General features: G+C 42.6%; 1 long non-coding RNA gene across 1 annotated transcript; it reads left to right on the forward strand.

Annotated features, from left to right (window-relative positions):
- The first annotated feature begins 5,534 nt into the window (after positions 1-5,534).
- LOC135827749 (uncharacterized) lies at positions 5,535-6,910 on the forward strand. The gene is made up of 3 exons (XR_010555544.1): positions 5,535-5,599; positions 6,318-6,440; positions 6,857-6,910. It is a non-coding gene; the product is annotated as an uncharacterized LOC135827749 (long non-coding RNA).
- Positions 6,911-7,284: the final 374 nt, after the last annotated feature.

A 7,284-nucleotide genomic window follows, 5' to 3' on the forward strand; every position in this document is an offset into this window, starting at 1 on the left:
CAATCATACTTCAAACGCACAAAGCAAGGTAGGTAGGTCAAGCAGTTTCCAATAACTTTTTCCAACGTTACCAGATCTTATACAGTCAGCGAGTGCGACAAAATGGCACACAACTGACAAGGAGTAGTGAGACATTCGGCGACCTGGTGATTTCCTCGCATTCGCTGACTGTATAAGATCTGGTTACGTTGGTGGGCAGTTAGTCATAAAATCGTAACATTTTGTCCTTCTCCCCTCTTCACCATGATTTATCGGGCTCACCATCCGAGTTGAAGAACGTTTTCTTGTGACGATCATCAGTTGGGAAATTCAACATTATACAAAAAAGGAACATTTTTCGACCTACCTACCTTGCCTTGTGTGTTTGAAGTATGAGTGCACAGATAGTTTGCGTAGCCAAGGACTCTGTGCGGATGTGGGCGACAGGAATTAAAGAGAGATAAAATCTTTCCATAAAACCTTTTTCTCAAATTTTGGATGATGTTACTATTACTGTCACTTGATGTTATCCTTTTCACTTTATTACTTTAGATATTGATGAATGTAACACAACCGACAAGATATGTACTCAGAACGCAAGTTGTGTCAACGAACTAGGAAGTTATGCATGTACATGCAACATGGGATATACTGGTAATGGATCCTACTGTCAAGGTAGGTACACAGCTAGTTGTGCAACGGTCTACGTTCTTGCTTTACTTCCTTGCTACATGAAGGTGATGCCCTGCCTCTCACACATTTGACTTTTTTTAATGTATCTCTGGAGATACACATAACCTGAACTCTTTACCGGCAGCCCCATTCTTCAATGCTTCCAAGTTGACGCATTCGGCATGCATGCAAGCCCATGCTTGGCGCGAAGGAAGCATTAGCCCACCGGGATACCCCGTGGCCCTCACGCAGCCAAGGTGTGATGTTCTCAGTAGCTGAAGAGATCGTCACGTGTCCTATTGGATTTTTTTTAACTACGCGACAGGAAACGTATGGAAACACACGTGGGCTGACAATGCCGTCGGCTTCCGCCAAAACTTTGTCAGGTGCATTTTCTCTTGCGCAGTGAGTTCCTTCCATCCTCGGATGACTTCTTCGACGAGGACCTAACAGTCCTTCGCTCTTGGACCGATGAAAGATAGATAAATACATCGTTCCAGCTGCTGATGCAAGCGGATTTCAGCGCACACCAAGTAAATTGGCAAAGAAGGACAATATAAAAACACACCAAATGGCAGCAAAACAACACCAGAAACTCAGTGCGCGAAGTAGCACACTGAAGCCATCTCCGCCGTTGCCAAGGAAACGGCGGAGGCGTAAGTGAGGTTTCGGCGGCACCTGCGAAAAGAGTGTATGTGGGCCCAGGGCCTATAAAAGAGGTTTATACACCACTGAGGAAAACCAGAGTCACCATTATTATTATTATTATTATTTATTCTTCTTTTACTAGGGAATTCCCAACAGGCGTCAGCGCCTTTTTACAGGGAACCCTAGGTATAATTTGATGGCCATAAATCCCCATACTACATGTAATCATCAGGCAAAATAGCACGTCATAGTACATTTGAGATCAGCGGGAAGAAGATTACGATGTCCACACATTTAGTATCTGTGCACACGAATCTGCTGTTACTGTGACTCTGTGTGTCAGCTGTGGCATCATCCCCAGTGGTTCCATGCCTAGCATGTACGTGTGAACCATCCTGCAAAGTTTGAATGACGTAGGTTGAGCGATCGCTCCGCGAAACATACTTTTTGAAATTCTCTTCATAGTATATCTTCCACCATTGAAATTTCGAATTTCTTGCTGAAAGGGGTGGCTTGCAACCTCGATATGGCTTGTTCCAGGAATGCTTTGGAGCCATCCCCTGTTGAAGTAGTGGCGGGGATTTGCCCTGCAACTGCTACAACAAAAAACGATTCGATCTGAGAAAGGGTGACACCGCAAATCTCGGTTGAATATTGAGTATTTCAAACCTTTTCACAACGAAGATTGAATTCTTATTGGAGATGGACGTCGCGGCAAAGGACATGGTGTCCGAATTCTGGCGTCTGGTGAAGCCAGGGATCATTTGTCCAGTCACGTCGGCAGCCAAACCATCGGTAAGCTTGTGTTTGGATCGCGTTCTGCTCGATGTGGTAGATCACAAACAATTTGATTTTGCACAAATTGATCGCAGCATCGTGCGTATGGTATTTTATATTCAGAAAATCACAAAGTGTCTCTGTGTGGCCGTCCTATGCCATGAGAAACTCCAATCAGGCTCCTATGTCCTCTGCCTTCATGATTGAATGTCCACTTCATTCGAACAACGAACACAACAATCGAGGATGACTTTGCAATGTAAATGACAGCTATACTGGAGCGGGAAAAAAAAGAAGAAAAAAAACGTGCTCAGGATGAGACTTGAGTACACGTATACTCTCCCAGCAGGTGAAACGCAATTTTTTGAGAAAAAATGCGTGACGCCGACTGACCAGTAATTTCGCCTGACGACTATTAGTATATTGTGCACATGACCTTGCACAATCATTTACGGGTTGTACTGCCCCAATCCATTCGTCTGAGCATCCATGATTGCATCCTCTAGCTTACTTTGACAGCTCCGATGCGGAGCAGATCCATTACTCGGAAAATTGCACATGGTTTTCACCAGTGGACGGTGGTCTTTCCCACAGCAAGTTGAATAACAGAAGAGGACACTGCAGATCTTGATCTCCGTGTTGAGAAGTACAGTCAGAGGAATAGACGAAAGCAGATAAACTGCAGCTGTCGGCGAGAAACAAGCCATTAGCAGGCCACACACATTGGATATGGAGAGATATTAATATATTATAGCGAGGAACCTCGTATATAATGAGAAATATAGACCAGTTATAAGAAAAACTCTGCTCCGCCTCGGTGGTCCCCAGTTCCAAGGTGTCCGTAGGTTATGCAACAAGCCCTTCCGATTGGTTGTAGACCCCAAGGGAACCTAATTGCAAAATTTTAGTGAAGTAGGAGAGATGGCCCAGCCCAGCTTTTCTGTTTTCTCAGGCATTCTGTCTAAAATATCTATGTGGAGAAAACATAGTTTTATAAGATGTGTAGAGTATGAATGGCTACAAACAAGAACATGAATGAATTTACACCTCTACCGACTAGTCAAGTTGCTTGGTGGTGTCTGCTTAATTCATACTTTTCATTATTTTGTTTGATTGTGTAGACGTCGACTGTGGTCTACCTCCAAACAATGTAACTGCGGGTGAACTCTCAGTCCCTCTATCCACTACATATTTGACCGTCCTGAATGTAACCTGTAATATTGGATACAGAGCAAGCACTACAGTTTCCCAGACAATAGAGTGCCAGCTTAATGGAACATGGTCATATCTGGACAACCAGCCGTGCACTGGTGAGTGATAGTGTATATGTGTTGGCTAATGTCTCTCCACTCAAAGTTGAACTAGAATCAGCCTCACGAATCGAAGTGCTGCAAGAAAATAGGATTTCGGACTACATGTTCCGGTGACAGCGTGATTGATAGAAAAATCTGACAGACGGTTTCAGTGTGTTTGAGTGTGGATTTTAGTCTCTCTGAAAATCATGGTGTTTGTTTACTAAACTGGAAAGTCTGCTTTCTCAACAAACAGTCTGTCCAACAAAACTATTTTCGGTAGATTTTGAATGATGGTATTCTCGATGTTATCCTTTTCACTTTATGACTTTAGACAGTGATGAATGTAATACAACTGACAAGATCTGTACTCAGAACGCAAGTTGTGTCAACACACTGGGAAGTTATCTATGTACATGTGATACGGGATATACTGGTAATGGATCTTACTGTCAAGGTAGGGACACAGGGGGTAACACATTTAACTTTATTGTAACATAAAGGATACCCTGAGTCTTTCACCTTTAGAATGAAGTTGAAGGCACCACCACAGCGGTACTGGTGGTGGTGGTGGTGAGAAGGAGAGCTCTGCGCCAGAACTGCGCAGCCTAGAGAGCATGTTGTGGACACGCGTGTATTTACCTCTCACTTCAATTTTTTAATGTTTCCCCAGTGATGCGAGTACTAGTCATCTTATTCAACTGAATGATGCACTTGCACACTCCCTACAATACCAGAAGCAATAACTACATGTCATGTATAATTGTGAAGAAGCGGCAAGGAGATAACAGTGTTGGGAAGAGCTATGAACATAATTAATTTAAATTGTGCACACCTGTACACTTGTCGCATTGCATTTGGTTCCTATTTTCTAGTACCCTATTGAGCCTTGATTCAAGAGGGTGGTGGCGTTCCTGCGGATACGGAAAACTGGGCATTTGGCACCCTAACCCTAACCCTAACCCTAACCCTAACCTCTCACGCGAACGGTGAAATATTGTTTTTGACCCGACACATGTCATCATTGCATCATTGTATTTATTTATGTAGAAGTTGACTGTGGGCCGCCTCCAAGCAATGTAACTGCTGGTGAACTCTCAGTCCCTCTATCCACTACATATTTGACGGTGCTGAATGTAACCTGTGATATTGGGTATCGAGCAAGTACTACAGTTTCCCAGACAATAGAGTGCCAGCCTAATGGAACATGGTCAGATTTGGACCACCAGGCCTGTCTTGGTGAGTAAATTTGTGGTTGCTCCGCATACTTGAAAGGAGAGAAAAGGAACAAATCTTCTCTCTGTGCCTCCTTGTCTGCCTCTGTGTCTGTATTTATGGCACGAATTAAGAGAAAAACTTCTGCTACACACAGGAAGTTGCTTTTCATTTGTTTCTACGAGTCAGGCTTCTACTAAACTATGATATACTATTAATTGAATTTCAAGTCCTTTTCTGGCAGGGCCACCTTAATATCACACTGTTGAAGCAAATCCATTGGAATCGACATCGAGAGACTTTCATTTCTTCGTATATTTCTGTAAACATAGGGCAAACGAATCCAATGACCTAAGATCATTTTGATATCACGTTATGATACTTACGTAGTGCGATGACAAACAAGAAAAACTCAATCCTTTTCGGGCCAATTTTGCAAAATTTAAGTTGCAAAACACTTTAGCACCATATGGAATCGGAGTTCGGATTACCAGTTTCGTCTTCACACACAGAAGCCTGTACTTTCAACCGGTATATCTTTGCTGATAAATCTTCCCTGACATGTTCTGATACTATGAGGATTACTGACATGATTTCATGAAGCCACAGACGAATGCTGGAAACATTTTATTGTCATCAATGCAGACCTGTCTCTTCCTTAGAGAATGTCTTGTTCAGGCTACTTCGAAGGGCCATAATCCCTCCAAAAGGCCCAAATACATATCCTAATAATCATTATTTATTTTCTCATTCCCTAGCATTGCAACTATTTCGGCATGAGCCACTTTTAACAAATTCTCAAGTGCTGCAACAATAGTTTGTCGGATCTACAAATCTTAGACAATGTCATGCGCTTGATCAATGCTGTGCTACCTCCTTCCTACACCGGTCAGATATTGATGAATGTACTGCCGCTAATGATACATGTCCTGAGGTAGCGCAGTGTACAAATACCCCGGGTAGCTATACTTGCACCTGTGACATTGGCTACACAGGAAATGGATCATATTGTCAAGGTAAGAATGGCACTTGAAAAAGCACCTTATCTTTGTCTTAGTGGCCTATAGAGGCAAAGTCTCCCTTGTTCATATATTTGACATTTGCGACACTAGTTAACCTCATCCCGCCATATCAATTCTTGATACAAGGGTGCTTGCCTTGCATGAATTAGGTTCAAGTGCTTCACAAGAAGTATTTCGCTCTTTGCATAAAAAAAATTTCACGGTTCGCGTGAGACTCGGCTGGAAGCCGAGCTCTTTGCAATTGTGTGTGAATTTGTAGAAATTGACTGTGGGTCACCTCCAAGCAATGTAGCCGTTGGTAAACTCCCAGCTCCTTCTATCCACCACATATTTGACATGAATGAAACCTGTAATGTTGGCTATGGAGCCAGCACTACAGTTTCCTCAAAATTGAATGCCATTCCTAACTTCACATTTGAGTGGGAGGGTGGCTGATGAACAATTGCCATGCATCGTTGTAGTGTGAGCGGACGGGAAATGTTGTCCTTGTGAAAATTTGTGTTGGTGCACAGAGGAAGATCGATTCAGAGGGACTTATTTAAAAGATCCATTCCGCGAGGCTTGAACTTCAGTGCTGGAAAAAACTTTGAATGTCTAAATCGTATCTGTGTTTGTAAGGATAAGTCTGTTTCCAAAGAAAACAATCGTCTTAATAAAAAATGATTTGCCAAATTTTGGATGACGTTATTCTTGATGTTATCCTTTTCTGTAGATATAGATGAGTGTAAAACGACTGGCAAGATCTGTACTCAGAACGCAAGTTGTGTCAACACACTGGGAAGTTATGTATGCACATGTGACACTGGATATACTGGTAATGAATCTCACTGTCAAGGTAGGCACACAGCTACTTGTGCATTAGTATTATTTCCTTGCTCTACTCGCTTTTGCTATACTTTACTGATCTATACCTTTGCTACATGAAGGTGATACCCTGCCTCCCACACATTTAATTATATTTAATGTATCCCCGGAGAAACGCATGATCTTTATGCAATGATTGACTTGTGCACTCAATGCAAATACCAGTGGTAAAACTTTGTTGAGCATCTTCGAGGAACACTGGCTTTGAACGTTTTATCATACATACATGGAATATACATGATGCGACGTGAACTTTTTTTCGTTATGGTGTTTGCACTGAGTGCGCAGCTTAATTAGTATAGTCAGTGCTCGTCCTGCATTGTATTTTGTCACTTTGAATATCTATGTGATCCTAAGTGCCTGTCAAAATTATGTTTGATTATGTAGAAGTTGACTGTGGACCACCTCCAAGTAATGTCACAGCTGGTACGCTCTCAATCCCTCTATCCACTACATATTTGACTGTCCTGAATGTAACCTGCAATACTGGATACAGAGCAAGTACTACAACTCCCCAAGCAATATACTGCCAGCCTAATGGAACATGGTCATATCTGGACAACCAGCCTTGTACTGGTGAGTGACATTGTACATGTGTTGGTCAATGTCCTTACACTAGAATCAGCCGCACAAATCAAAGTGCTGCAAGAAAATAGGATTTTGAACTACATGTTTGGGTGAGAAAGTGGTTGATACATGATTACTGGTTTTGCGATGATTCGTCTCATGGGTTCAACAGCTGGGTAGAAGAAGCAGCTAGCTGGCCAGCAGCACATCAGCTGTGCCATGCACTCCAGCTATGGCTGCTAGTATTT

Source organism: Sycon ciliatum, chromosome 11 (genome assembly GCF_964019385.1).
Source record: "Sycon ciliatum chromosome 11, ocSycCili1.1, whole genome shotgun sequence".
NCBI lineage: Eukaryota > Metazoa > Porifera > Calcarea > Leucosolenida > Sycettidae > Sycon > Sycon ciliatum.